The 15,961-nt window shown below is 36.5% G+C and overlaps 1 protein-coding gene across 2 annotated transcripts in view; it reads right to left on the bottom strand.

Annotated features, from left to right (window-relative positions):
* The window catches only part of LOC134217785 (uncharacterized), a 244,528-nt gene that overhangs the window by 164,439 nt on the left and 64,128 nt on the right, over positions 1-15,961 (bottom strand). The window contains exon 1 of one of the 2 annotated variants that reach the window (XM_062696600.1): positions 13,261-13,400. The exons of the other annotated variant lie outside the window; for it this stretch is intronic. The gene's annotated coding sequence lies outside the window, so the exon portion shown is untranslated. Of the gene's footprint in view, positions 1-13,260; positions 13,401-15,961 lie in introns of those variants that run through there. 2 annotated transcript variants of the gene reach the window in all.

The raw sequence follows: 15,961 nt of genomic DNA on the forward strand, positions 1-15,961 counted from the left end.
CGCCTTTTTTGACATCCTTGCAACTCTTTCTTTAAGTGATGTGCTTATTTCAGGCAGTTGCTAATATATTTGTTAGGTTCAATAAAGGCAATCAATAACAATATTAAGCGTATTATTCTACACGTATTTAGCTGTTATTAAGAAGCCAACACCAATGTTGTTAAGAATAAAAGTAAGCATAAATCCCGGGAGCTGATAATCTCAGTGATTCGTTTTTTGCTCATCCTAGTGCGTGTGGCTGAGTATATTATCGACTTTAATAGAATTCTGAGACGGTAATAAATTTGCTATGAATAAGGTAGAGAATATTATTGAATCGTAAATAGCGTCAAAAAATCAGCAATTGAAAAGGATTCTAGAAATAATTTTAGTAATAAAAAGCAGGGAAAACGAAATTCCAAAATTTCGAATTGTGAAATCGATAAAATCACGAATCGATCATTTTTATTGCCCAAAGCTTGCTTAGTTCTGTTTTTAAAAGAAAAATAGTTCTTCAGAGCGAAAACGAAAATTTCTTGGATAGAGGGCTAAAAAGATTGTTTTAAAAATTGGAATGTAATTCTCAAGGGACCTTCTCCTATACCTACATGACTTTGGAGAATTATTCCGAGACTTCTGGCACATAACATAAGTGGATCTTCGAACAAAATCCAATCCAAAAGTTGACCCCCTTTAGATGAGCCAAAACTGTTATAATTGGGAACGGGAACATCGTTCTGTCATTTTCAAGTGTAAACAAATACCATATGATCAGAAAATTATAACACTTTTTTCCAAGACTACAAAGAGCAAGATCTGTAGCCAAAGTATAATGATATTTATTTATTTTTAAAAATGACGGATTGCATCCAAAAGAAGGTCTCTCCTATGCTGTTACTAACCAATTCAAGCATAATTTTCATAACGACGTATGTAACAAATATGGAGGATTCGAGAAATCCTTTGCTGAAAGTTGGCAAAACTTTTCTAAAACTGTTTTAAAACTAAATCTTTTTTTCAATACTTTTTCCGCTGGCATGCATCATTACAAGACATCGTAATAAGCGTGCTTCACAGTAAAGCTTCAGTTCATTCAAATTCACTGTGAAAAACGATAAAATTATACATACACCGGTATGCTACACGTACATCGGTGTACATTGGTCGGTTTTCCATAGTGCACGATTGACGCAACTGCAGTTTTGTTTTGTTTTGCTTTTTTTGTTACATAGGTCGCTCTTAGTTCCCATATGTTAAAGCGACGTATGTAACAGTGAGACTTCAAAATAGAAATTTTACATACGTCGATTCACAAAAAGATTGAATTAAAGAATTTTAAGATCTGAAATCAGTAAAATCGATGCGTATTATATAAAGCCACGTGTGATTGTCACGTTGTATTAAAAACCCCGTTTTGTTTACTTTTGTTACATACGTCGTTATGAAAAATTATGCTTGAATTTATATTTGATGAAATCTAATTTGATTTATTTGTAGGGTTAACTTCTATTTTCAGGCGATTTTTGATGAAATGCTCGTCTTTTATCCATTTTAACTTATTTATCATACGAAAATAAAATTCCTTCAAAATTGATATAATATTTTTGAGTCAGCATGGTAAAATCTAGATTTTATTCAACATGTGTTGAAAAGTATATTCCTTAGGACTGTTCTACATTGGGAACGAATCTTTATATACGCAGTCTTCGGTTTTTTCGAAAGGATGATGAGGGATACACCAATGTTTGTCTACTATGCGTAACAATCACAAAATAGATAGATTAGAAGCAACATTATAAATTATCAATCGTACGAAAGCAAACTCGCTTATCATAATGCAACGTACACACCAGTCAAGCAGTTTGACGAACATTGACTCCGCCCCCAAGAAAACGTTTCGGTTGCTGCTTTGTTTGAACGTGTGAAGTTGTTCGAACCCTGGTTCGAACAACCATTTGACAGTTGGCGGCTCAGTTGGAAAAAATTAAAACGGTTTGATTTTGGTTTGAGTTGTCGAGGGTGGAGTCAAGGTTTGCTGAACATGTTTTGAGCATTTGTAGTGAAGTTGCACAAACCCCCATATATTTTTTGATGGTTGGTGCTCAAAGTTGGCGTTTCGGTCGTTCGTGTGTGATATTGTTGGTCGAATAAATTGATTGTTCGTGCCGCGGTTGGTAAAACTTGATGGATGTTTGAATAAACGGGAGGTGGAGTCAATGTTGGTCAAACTGCTTGACCGTGTGTACGTTCCATAATGCAGGAGAGCATCGCAACTGTGAGGTGATTCCAATTCGGATATCATATTAAATGAAAATGTGATGGTTCAACATTGAAATCAAATTATCTTTATCATGTCATGAAGCACGTAATCTGAATAGGTAATTACGATGTACGATATTAACGTCATCTCTTGTCATGCCCTTCTTTTACTTTTTAGAACATTGCTTTTGGGTTGATAGTATTCCAAATACTCTATACCAAAAGTAGAGCAATTTCAACGACATGTAAAAACAGAAACAGAAAACACCAAAACTGTGCATTGAACATTTAACTGAGGGTAATTCCAGGTGAGGCATCACCTTTTTAAAAATCAATATTTCTTCAAAATAATCCGATAAATGAAACTCTACTTGTTGTTATTGATAGTTTAAGGAAACATAGTGTAGAAAACTTTTGAAAGACAAAAAGTCGGTTACATAAATGTTAGAAAAAAGTCAAACTCGGGTGCGCTGCCACACCACTGGGAGAGACGGCACACATGGGAAATGTTTGAAAAATGTGGATAATAAATATGCTCAAAGCAATGAATGAGCATTTGATACAGTTTTCGAATAAAAACATAATATTTCATGAAATAATTAATCTTGAGCGTCTTAGGGGAAAATGTTACAAGGTTAAAATACTTCAAACTTCCATTCTTCCAAACTTCCATTTAGAAGTGAATATGGCGGAAGTAAATGGAAGTTTGAAGTATTTAACCTTCATACATATTTCAACCAAACATCAAACAAATTCATCGTTTACTGGTTAAGAGCCCGTGCGTGGCGTACGAATGGATTTTGTTCGAGTTTGTCGAATCAATATCAATATTAAAATCTGTTACATACCCTAAACTCCTTTCTTTTCTACTTTAATATTGTTTACCCAAATCTCCAATTAATTATAAAAAAACTATTTCAGCTCCTAAACACCTAACGCCACTAGGAAAATCTTTTGTATAATTCCAACACGAATCGTATTCAGATATACAATATAAGTCGCGTGACCCCTTGTTAGATCAAATACTGTTATACTATCTTCTGACGTTTCGATGTTCCGTATAACAAATATAAAGTGTTATAAGGGTACAACTTTTGCTACCCGAGTTACACATATGTTATGTGCTTCTGGAGAATTCCTTTGAAAATTCTAGTATATTTCAATAAGCTCTTGAGCATTTCTCTGGAAATTTTAGAAATCTTGGGGAAATTCTCCGGAAACCCAAAAGAATTCTTTCAAAAATCCCGAAGAACACCTCCGGGAATTGTAGATTTTTTTTCCTATAACCCTATAACCCTGGAATTTGTCCGGGAAATTTAAAGATTTTTTCATTCACCTCTAAAGAGTTTTTTTTCAGAAATTTTGGGAAATATTTTCAGAAATATCTGATTATTTTCTCCAGGAATTTCTCCAAGAATTTCCAAAACGGTTCTCAACGTGTTGTATTCCAGCCAAAATAAGCTGGGCTATACCGCTATTGAATCGCAGTGCGATATTCCGTTCGTAACTTCGTCTACAAACTGGAGTCTTGTTTTTCTCCAAAACGTATCCAGTTGCGTAACCTAGAAACGTCACGAATATTTATACCAACTTCGTTCGATCGCGATGTTTGATCACAATCAGAGACAAAAGTGGTAGGTACTAGGCTACAGAGTGTACGAAAACTTGTGGTGCTTGGACCTTTCTAATATATGAAGCTATACCAGGATGTTATCGATCATTTAGAAATTTGCGTTCGATCAATTAGTAGTTTCTCAATAACTCATTCCAGAAGCTGAATTCCAAAACGTGTTGTATGGTTATCGTGGGCTTCTAGTGCGAAGGTTTTTCTACAACTCCGCCAATTGGTTCATTATTAGCGGGCTTGGTAGTTATATGGCTACTGCTTCTGCATCATACGCAGGATGTCATGGGTTCAATCCCAGGTCTGATCCATTATCTTTCTTTGTATTTTTATCTCTATTTCTAATGTTCTAGCAATCGCTAGAACTGGAAATGGACTTTCATACCGTTTCCATTACTATTCCTATACCTTCAACTTCAGTATTCTAACAGTAATCTGCTAGAATTGGAAATGAACTATAGAGCTCATTTCCTACATCCAATTAGAAATTCCATAAATTGCCTTCTCCTATCTATCACATTGGCAGCTCGTTAACTAAGACGGACCTCTGCTCCTCGAACCTAATCCAAAAATTCCAACAAATTCCGCATGAACTCGTGGCAAGTGCAGAGGTATAATCGGCTTGCAGTGGGCGAGTGATTGCATCATCATTTCCTCCCCCTTTCCTACATTGACTTGCATTCTGACGTGGCAGGCGCCAGTATGATCTAACAAAGGAGATCACCAGTACTTGTACATTGAAGATGTGTGCTAGTCCCAAGCAAACATCTGTTAGTTCCCTGTGCAAGAACAGCTGATCTGGTCATAATGGAGTAGCAACTACGAGCAGTCAATCAAGCTCAAGCTCAAGCTCAACTCCGCCCAATGGTTCATTATTATAATTCAACTAATGACGGAGCTATAGCGTTAGTTGCAGTAACCTAAACTAAATGATTGGAATTTTGTTATTTTTTAGTCTGTGTTACTGAAACTGTAGCTATAACTCCATTACTATTGAAATTCAAACAACGAATCATTAGGTAGAGTTGTAGAGAAACCTTTGCACTAGAACTCCACCATACAACACATTTTCAAATACAACTTTGGAATGAGTTATTGATAAACTACTAAATGATCGATAACATCGTTGGCTATAGAATCAGCATAAATGATCCGATCATGCATGGATATAACAATTATTTTGATTATTAATTCAACGTAAAAATTTGAAATTGGGAAAGATATTGAATGAAAGTTTAGAAGAATTTCCCGCACAAAATTAAAAAAAAATGTTCTGGAAATTATGAAGGATTTCATGAGGATATTCATAATAATATCTCGCGGATATTTATAAAAACTTATTGGGGAAGTTTTGAAGAATTTCTCAAGGATATTTCAAAGATTTTTCCTACGAAATTCTGTGGAATATTCAGAAGAATCTCCAGAATTCCGAAAAATTTCCCAAGGAAGTAGCAAAGAATTTCCAAAAGTAATTACGAAGGATTTTCTAAGGAAGCTCCGAAAAATATCCCGAGGAATCATCGAAAGAATGCCGAGAAAATTCCAAATTTGATTCTCATGATATTTGGAAGAATGTCATGAGGAAATTTAAAAAACGCATCCTCGAAAAAAAAATATGAAAAATAAAAATTCTGGAAGTAATAAAAAAATGTCATAGAATCAAATGTTCTAAAAATATAGCCACGCTGAATCACTCCGCCGCGGTAATCGCCGCTAACGCCAACGCCTAAAATTTCCGTAACGACGATTAAACTTAATATTGACAGTACGAAAATTACAATATCACCCGGTTATAATAATGGCTAGCAATACCAATGAAATATCTAAAAAAAAATATTCGAAATCTGTCAAAAGTATTCTTGTTTTGCAACAAATTATGAAAATTATTGAACTGTCACTTTTAATATTAATATGACTTTAATTCGAGAATTGGACCAAAGCCATAATATTCGATCCGACGTTTTAGGCTGATAGTTCATTCGTTCTGGAATGTTGTTTTTTATCAACAGAAGTTACTCAGCCCAAACATGTCTTACATTGTTTCATACACAAAAATATCATTTTTGTTGACATAGACTATTAAAAATATTAAATAACATCAGTTGAGCTTGATTTAAGGTTCAAGACTCTATCATGCTGTTTTGAAAATTAATGATGTTATCTGATGTTGGTAATGCAACTAAATAGCTCAAAAAAGTGATGAAAAAGTGTGGTAAGTGGAAACGCCAACTAGTAGCACAGTTCAGATCGATTTGGTTTTAGCAATTCCATTGTGACATATGAGTCACAGTGACTGATATGTGACAAGTGTGCTACTTGGGAATGGTGTGGTAAAAATATGTCAGCTAGTACATAGTGTTGTCAGACTTGACGAAGTTTTATTTTAAGTTATACTGTAAAACCACTTTTTACGCTTTCTCTTTTTACGATGCCTCTTTTTACACTCCTTCTCTTTTTGTGCCTTAGGAGCTCAAATTTTTGAAAACCATTTGTATGAGACAAATTTGAATTAATTCCAGAGTTTTTTTGTAGATCAATGTCGAATTCCTTTTCAAACCTGTGCCAGTGCCAACGTGCCAACCCAAGCTCTGATTTAAAAAAACGTAGGGTAAATCCGGGTAAGATGCCGCGGCGGTATAGATGCCACACTTCAGAGATGTGGTAGAACAGACTTGATTTATTGACGCAAATGTATGTGAAAGCGTGTCTTTTGTAGCAAAAACAAAAACATAAGTAGTAACTGCTCATTCTTATAAGCTTAAAAAGCAATATAACTGTTACACACTTTTATTTATGCCGCGGAGGCCACGGAGGCCGTATAATTTCCAACGTTATTTTTAATAAAGATTCTTCGTACGGTTTCGTGAAAAATTCAACGAATTCATATGTTTATTTCACTATTTAGATCCTCTAAAAAGCTTGTAGGTTATGTTTTTAAGCAGTTTATGGTTTTTAGTAAAAATTATAGTGATGTGGCGTCTATCCCTTACAATCGGTACAGATGCCGCGAAAAAATCAGGGTGATATGCCGCACCTGCCTACTATCAGCACTTCAATGAGATATTATTTTTAAGTGGGAAAATCATGTGAAATACGAAGACCAAGATATTGCAAGGGATTAGGAGGAGAATTCTGCCCAGAAAATTCAGACGTCCTAGGATATTTGTTCCTTTCTTAATAACATGCTCCAAAATTAAAGATATTTGCACAAGGAACGATTTCGATTTAATCTCTGTCGTTATTTATTATTATCATGTGCGCCCACTATACTAAAAACATCACAATAATGAGAAACAGATCAATTTGCGCCCCATTCCTTCGTTTTCGATTGATATTAATATGGGTACATGATATGAAAAAAGAGCAGTTACACTACGAAAGAAAACCAGGAAAGAAAAAACATTGCATCGAATAATATAAGGCCATCTTAAAATTCTAGGCAAGTTGAAAAAAGGTCATGAATATAGAAAATGGCTATATGTGCAATTTTTGACGATTTGTGTAATTGATTGTGAGAAAAAAAAACTGAAAAATAAAAGCCTAATATGCTCGACTGTGTATTGTTACACAGTAGAAATGAGAAATTGTTCACGCGATAAATTTGTTTGTTTTTGGGTTGAAATACAAATATAAATGATAATGCTTTACTGAAAAATATCATTTATCGCAAAAAAATATTCCTAATCCCATTTCTCAAACATTTCCCTAGTGCGGCATCTCCCTCTGAGGTGTGGAATCTCACCCGGATTCGACGGAATCGTGAATAATACAGTCCGATTTTTTGTTTGTTTCACAGATGGCTTTGTTTGAAGAAATGTCGATTTTCCTATTCAGTTCTATATGTCATTGGATATTTTTGTGTGCCCCGCGTTTTTGTGGGCAGTTGTGAGCATTTGTGTGCACCGATTGTTGCAAATTGCGATATTTACTTTTGGACAAAGATATGTACCCCGGATTCTACAGAAAATCATCTAAGAATTCCTCCTGAAATACCAATCAATATTCTTGCAAGAGTTTTTTTTTTCTGAAAATCATTCAAAAACTTGTAATGAAAATCATGGAATTGCTATCAAAAGCATTTTCTGGTAACTCCTCATGAGTAGTTCCTTCTAAAGATCGAATTCCTTAGGAAATTCTGATAGTTAATCCTTTCTAAGTTCCTTCGGGAATTTCTGTTGAAGTTCATTAAAGAAATTTTCAGAAATTACTCCGGAAGTTCTTTCAGGATTCATCCGGAAGCTCCGCCAAGTATTCTGTAGCAATTTCCTTCTGAAATTGCTTCAGGAATTCCATCGAGAGTGCCTTAAGAAGGATCCAAAGTTTCTTAAAAAAATTTACTGGAAGTTCTTTTACAGAATCTGGAAGTTCTTTCAAAAATCCCTCCGGAAATTCCTTCAAAAATTCTTCCGGAAGTTCCTATGAAAATTCCTCTGAAAATGAATTAACCCGGAAGTTGCTACAGAAAACCTCTTGGAGATTCCTGGAAGAATTTTGGAAATACCTGAAGGAAATTCTTGAAGGAATTTCGGGAGAATTCCTGGAAGAACTTCCGAAAGAATCCTGGAGGAACTTCCGGAAGAATACTTGGAGGAACTTCCAAAGAAATTCCTGAAGGAACTTCCAAAGAAATTTCTGGAGGAAAATCCGAAGGAATTCTTGGAGAAACTACCGAAGAAATTCCTGGAAGAACTACCGAAGGAATTTCTGGAGGAACTTCCAAATAAATTCCTGGAGGAAATTCCGAAGGAATTCCTGGAGGAAATTCCGAAGGAATTCCTGGAGAAACTACCGAAGAAATTCCTGGAAGAACTACCGAAGGCATTCCTGGAGGAACTTCCAAATAAATTCCTGGAGAAACTTCCGAAGGAGTTCCTGGAGGAACTTCCAAAGCAATTCCTGGAGGAACTTCCGAAGCAATTCCTGGGGGAACATTCGAAGGAGTTCCTGGAGGAACTGGAGGAATTCCTGAAGGAACTTCCAAAGGAATTCCTGGAGGAACTTCCGAAGGAATTTCTGGAGGAACTTCCGAAGGAATTCCTGGAGGAACTTCCGAAGGAAATCCTGGAGGAACTTCCGAAGGAATTGCTGGAGGAACTTCCGAAGGAATTCCTGGAGGAACTTCCGAAGGAATTCCTGGAGTTACTTCAGAATGAATTTCTTGGAAACTTCCTGGGGACTTTCTGGAAGGACTTCCTGGGGAATTTATGCAGGAACTTCCGAAAGAACTTGTGGATGAACTTCCGGAGGAATACCGGGAGAAACTGCAGGATGAATTTCTGCAAGAAATTCCAAAGGAATTTTTGCAGAAACTTTCGAAGGAATTTGTGGATGGACTTCCGGAGAAATTCCTGGTTCCGGAGGAATTCCAGGAAGAATGTCAGGATGAATTTCTGGAGGAACTCTTTGGGAAACTTTTGCCGGAACCTCCGGAGTATTTTGTGAATGAACTTCTAGAGGAATATCTGGAGGAGCTTCCAGATAAATTCCTGGAGGAATTCCTAAAGAAAGTCCTGGAAAAGTTCCAGAGATATTTCTAGAAGATCAAAGGAAAAATTACCGAAGATATTCTTGGAAAATAATATGATGGAATGCCTGAAAGATTTCTATAAGAAATTCCTGAACGAATTCGCAATGGAATGCATACAACAATTTAAGGAAGAAGGAATTTGACAGAATTCCCTAAAGAAATGCGGAAAGAATTCACGAAGGAATTCTATAAAGAAAACTCGTACGATTTTTGGAAGAACTACTTAAACAATCAATGGGAAAATTTTCGAACAAATTCCAAATGAATTATCCAAGGCCCATATATTTCCGTTCGAACACATACTATTGAAATTACTGGAAGAAATCTTTAGGAAGTTTAAAAAAATCGAAATAAAGATAATTTTTAGAAGGAATAAAAAAATCCCGTAAAAACGGATTACTACGCACATTTTAATTGAATACACACAATATCATTTTTATTCTGGTTTGTATTTCCCTTCTGTTTGTTTATTCCACACATATGGAGTTGAAATACTGTTATATTGGTGAACCTCATGCGAATAAAAAAACAGATCAACGATTAATTTGTGTTGACTGGGGTCTGGGGTATTACATGTTGTCATGGGTTATTAGTAGTCTATGAACTCCATAAAATCAAGGCTTCAAGTCTAAATGGGTACTCAACGAGCGAGAATTTGTACGCAAAAAGTTGACTAAATGAATGCAAATATTCCTAAAAACCTTGAAATTTGATACCCATATTTAAATAATTAAATAATAAAGTTTATCTATGACCACTTTGATTTCACTGAAATGGGCCATATCTCCCCGACTAGAAGAACATAGCAGAAACTGAACACAATTTCAACGCAATGTGCTGTTTGTAACTTATTTTTATAAAATTTTGTTCGTAGTACACATTATCGTTCAAATGGTGTAACAATATTTTAACATAATATGATTTAAAAAAAAAGCTCTTGGTGTTGAAAAAAAAATTGATGCAGCAAAGTCTCATAGCCATAGAGATCACAATACGCTGATACAATTGGGAAAGGTTGCCTAATTTGCAATGCGCTTAGTTCCATGTTCCTTTAAAAATTTCCAACTGCACAGTAAACAATATATTTTGTATCCGATTCTGTACTAAATTTTTAATAAAATATGTTATTTTTGTGATAAAATTGAGCTTGAGCTGGAACGTGATTGACGTTCTTGCACGGAGAACCAACAGATGTTTGCTTGGGACTAGCACTCATCTTAAATGTACAAGTACTGGTGATCTCATTTGTTAGGTCACACTGGCGCCTGCCACGTCAGAATGCTAGTCAATGTAGGGAAGGCGGAGGAAATGATGATGCAATCACTCGCCCACTGCAAGCCGAATATATCTCTGCATTTGCCACGAGTTCATGCGGAATTTCTTGGAATTTTTGGGTTAGGTTCGAGTAGCAGAGGTTCGTCTTGGTTAACGAGCTGCTAATGTGACAGATAGGAGAAAGCAGATGATATAATTTCTTATGGGATGATTGCTTGAACATGAGAAATATAGAGAAAGATGCAAAGTAGGAGAATGGAACGGACCTGGGATTGAACCCACGATATCCTGCGTATGAGGTAGCCATATGACTACCAAGCCCGTCCAGCGTTATTTTTGTGATAAAATTGTAACAAAAGGTGAAAGCTTTTTGTTTCAAGGAGTGGAATTTTTGATAGAAATTAAGATATTTTTACAACATCCTGCACTGCAAGTATCTAACAAATTTTGTTATGGAGATTTAGCAAAATGAGACAGCAGACAGGATTGATATAAGAGATAAAATATCAGACGACAATATCAATATTTTGCAATAAAATATTATGAGGAGATCAAGTTATGCTATTTGTAAGAAGTAGTCCACATCATGTGCCATTAGTTTGTCCTTATCCATAGCATTTTTCCATATTTGAATGATATTTCGGATCAAATTTGTGATATTGTTGCCTGTTGTTTTATTTCTTATATCAATCAAGTCCCCATCATGTTTTGTTACTCTGTTCATGGCTTCTCCCCGGGTTCCCGACCAACAAAATAAAATCACAATAATAATATTTGTTACAAAAAACAAAATCTGCAATAATTTTGTTATAAATCCTCTGTCCCGAATGATGAAAAGAATATTCCGTGTTGACGATTGTAACACAATGTGATTTAATAATTATGAATAGCAATACTTTAATATTGCGTTTATTTTACAGGCTCAGACGTGTAATAGCAATACTTGTAACACAACCAGTGAAAACTTTGTTCTTTTCAATAACATAATTTGTAATAATTTTAGTTATTTTCATCACTTTTCAGGTAACACATCGAGTACTATTTTCGTTCAGTTGAAAACATATTTAGTTAAAGAAAACAAGATTTGTTATAAATCTGTTACCATTTACTGGTCGGGTTATTTTTGGAAACAATCATTACTATGATGATACTTCTGTAAGTCGCGAGTGAATTAAAACCTACCTACATAACTGATATCAAATAAAATTTACAGGAAAAATCGAACTTTTGATTAAATAAATTTCCTTATAGATGTTCTAGCTACTTTTTGGGATGGGTATTCTAATATATAAAAAACTTAATCTTCTTCTATATAATAAAAATGAGTTGAGATTTCCTTCCTGACGATTTAACTCGCGAACTGGTTGACCGATTTGCAAGATTTTTACCCTGATCGATTCGTTTTGGAATCGTCAAGGTTTTGTATATAAAGTTTGTACAAAAAGTTGAGTAAATTTGACGAAATGTAAAAAAAAATCATTAAAACACAATTTTGGATCAGCTCTTGAGGAAAACAAAACAAACGCACGGAAATTGATCTAGAGTGCGGTGCCACAAAGAACATTGTGACATTTGCAACTCCCAGGCAAAGCTGGGTATTTTTCGCTAGTTTGTATATACAAATAAATATGAATTGCAAATCTCTTCATAAGCTCGCGGAATTTTTTCTATTATATTATTATCATCTGAAACTAAATTCAAACACAAATGCACGTGTATGCTGAATTGTTTTCTGTTACAAATTTTCATTATTGAAAAGAATCCTTATCAAGATTTATTATGCTTCATATTGAATAAAAAATCTTGGGATGCCGGGATATCTCGAGACAAGCGATATTTTATATCCCGTATCTCGGGAAATGGACTCTCTAGACGTGCTTAGTGGTCTAGTCACTGCCGTCATATCACTTTCCAAGATGAACCAAGGATCTATGCTATTCCATCCAGCTAACAAAACTTTCTGTCTGTGGTATTGTAGGGATTCAAAGGTATTCTCGGTCTTCATTGGCAACAAAAACAACACACTAACAGTTCTCTCCTTTCCCACTAACTCTAAGAACTTGACCGGTGCCATCATAGCTCAGATCAATAATCCAATAGCAACCATGTAGTCAGTCTAAGCTAAGTTAATTTGCTCATGGTAGAATTTATATCCCGAACTAAGTAATGGCGTTTTTAAATCATTTTGGTGGCAACAATATTTTAAAAAACATACCAGATTCATATTTTTTCAAATGATTTTAATTTTTCTGCGACTTTCACATTTTGACTTTGTGCACGATCCGTTCATTTACTTCTAATTAAATTCTAATCTAATTAAATAGGAAACTGTTTAATATAATAAAATATGATTCGGTCCAATTTAAAAACTATAGGTCATTCATTCGATCCCTTCGCAAACCCTTTTAAGACTTTTCGCAAACCCTTTTAAGAGTGTTTTCCAAGTGAACCAATCATCTCAACTTTGACATTATTCTTCCAATCCATCAGCATGCACTCATTTGTCACAGTGCTCCGATCGGGTTCGCCCAACAAGACCCTTGCAGCCCACCGAGGCTCTGCAGTGGCAATTTTCTGCACACACAAAACAACGCACATTAATCTATTTATAATCACGCTGTTGTCAGTCAGTCACGTCTTGCTCGCACCTTTCCCGGAATCCGGACGAACGACCAACAACGGTGGCACTTTAATCCAATCCCGAGATTTCGGAACGCTTCCGCCTACCACGTCCGAGGTCGGTACACACGCGCGCTCGTTTCGCAAGTGGGCTACAGCTTCGAAGAGCCTCAGTTTCGCACGAAGCACCGGAATTAACTGCCGGAGCCAGCGTCGGTTGCAACCTGCGGAGTAGTCGGCGTTTGGTGGGCCTTCGCCGCGACAGGTTGACCGTCGTTAGTCAGCTGGTTCGTATGCACGAGGCTCCCGGTGGGAGTCATCATCATCATCGTCAGTATCACCATGATCATCGTTAGCGAAAGGTGGTTGGCCAAAAGGATATTTTTCTCTTACTGGTGGAGAGAGAAAGGATTCTGATGACTCTCCACAGAGAAAAGGGATAAATGAAAGGAGAGCTGGAGTTTTCCCGAAGTGGAGCAGGTGGTTTGTTTTGAGTTTGCATTTACTTCTGTTCTTGTGGGCTTCACTGGCGGACAAAAACATCAGGTAATGATGATGGCGAGAGTTGATAACGATGCTGATGTGTGTAGTAAAGCAAAGGATAATTGAAATCGGTGCGAGATTTTGTAGTTGCACCCGAGCAGTGATAACTACAACTTTCTAGGAAACAATATTTTTGAGGAATGCGTTGAAGTACACATTTAAAGTTGGACTGCACATGTTTCGAAATGGACAAATTGATATGAAATATGCAAAAAAGAATCCACGTGTCTTGGAGGGACTCGAACCTCCTACTATCGGCAATGACGTGATAGAAAGAAACTTGATAAGCCGAAGTGTATGGAAGTGCAAACTTTGGACCGAGACTAAGCATAATCTCGACTTCATGTGGTAATGTTAAGCCATTCACAATGCCACCACTTTAACATTACCACATGAAGTCGAGATTATGCTTAGTCTCGGTCCAAAGTTTACACTTCCATACACTTCGGCTCATCAAATTCCTTTCTACCTCCTACTATCTAGTTAGGCGTGATAACCCCTACACAATAATACCTCTTAAAGGTCACGTTTGCGAAAAAAAACATCAGAATCCGAGTACCAACCTCCACCGCGGTTAGCTCTTTTTTGCAAGTTGAATTTCTTTCGAATGGAAATATCTCGAATAGTTCACGGAATATCTGCCGTTTTCCGAGACGCGTCATTTCCCACGATCTTACTGTTAGTCTCTAAATCTAATCTTAAGAAATTCCATTGTTTTCTTATGGGATTGGCCAAATAGGGACCACTAGTGCGATAACTGGTGCAAAGGACGTCAAAAATTAAGCAAAATCAATTTTTACTATTAGGTTTCGCTTGTTTTGGAGGAGATCAAAGGTGTTATCGTATCATATGAATATGTTTTATCGATATGAACTTGGTTTGCGGTGATTTGATTGGCCATTTGACATATAAAATACTAGTGCGACAACTGGTGCTATAGCCACAACTGGTACATCTAGCCTATATCATTATCAGGGTTTGTAGAAATCGCTCTTATTAGATAACGAACAACGATAAAACGAACAACGATTTTCAGTGAAAAACGTAAACAAACTCGGTGGTTGTTTCATACAAAAATCCAAGACGGCTGTTACATAAAATTGACATACTGCATCACCTGTTTTTATTCATCTTAGAGTAGACGTGATGCAACGCCAACGTTATCTCATATAGCTATTGTGATCGACATGATTAGTTTGAGTTTGAACGATATCTCGAATGTTCTTAAGTTTTGAAATTGGGCTACTTTGATGAGAAACGAGGACATCTGACACATAAAATACCTCCTTGAATTAAACATGTTGATCAAAACATCAAACCATTAGCGATCTGAAAGACTCCGAATAGGGCCTTTTACGGATTACGTAACCAGCTGAGGTCCCACAACATGCAGACGGAAAAGTAATTTGCTGTATACAAAACTCTGATTCTACCAGTGGCCCCCTTATGGACATGAAGCATGGACGTTAAAAAAGGCGGACCGGAGAGCTTCCGGGATTTTCGAGCGAAAAGTGCTGCGTACAATACTCGGAGGGAAACTAGAAAATGGTGTGTGGCGCAGACGCATGAATCATGAGCTGTATCAAGTATACAAAGAAGAAAATATTGTAAATCGTATAAAATACGGCAGACTTCAGTGGGCTGGTCACTTAGTGCGAATGTCGGAAGAAAGAATAGCGAAAACAATATTCAACAGAGAACCAGATAGAGGCCGGCAACTTCGTGGATGGCTACGAACACGCTGGCTGCAGGCGGTGGAATCGAGCCTGGGGACCCTAAGCGTTCGGGGAAACTGGAGGAACATCGCCCAAGACCGACGATTATGGAGATCTACTATATGCCAGGCATAGGTGTATCGACCTTTTAGCCAACCAGGTATCCAGGTTATGTCGTTCCTGTTCACGTGACGAACATTTAGGATACTTCGACCTGACAGCCAAAGCACCGGTACTACAAGACTTAGTGTCAAACCGATGTTGGTGATTAAACCAAACATGCACTACAACATGATGCATAAATTATGGATAATTGTAGCTTGTTGAAGCATAATTTGGCAAGATAATTTGAATGACTACAGCGCTACTAGCGTTCTAGTACTCATGTGTCTACTGACTTGTGTCTGACTACTCCGACAG

The sequence above is a fragment of the Armigeres subalbatus genome, chromosome 2 (assembly GCF_024139115.2).
Source record: "Armigeres subalbatus isolate Guangzhou_Male chromosome 2, GZ_Asu_2, whole genome shotgun sequence".
Lineage (NCBI taxonomy): Eukaryota > Metazoa > Arthropoda > Insecta > Diptera > Culicidae > Armigeres > Armigeres subalbatus.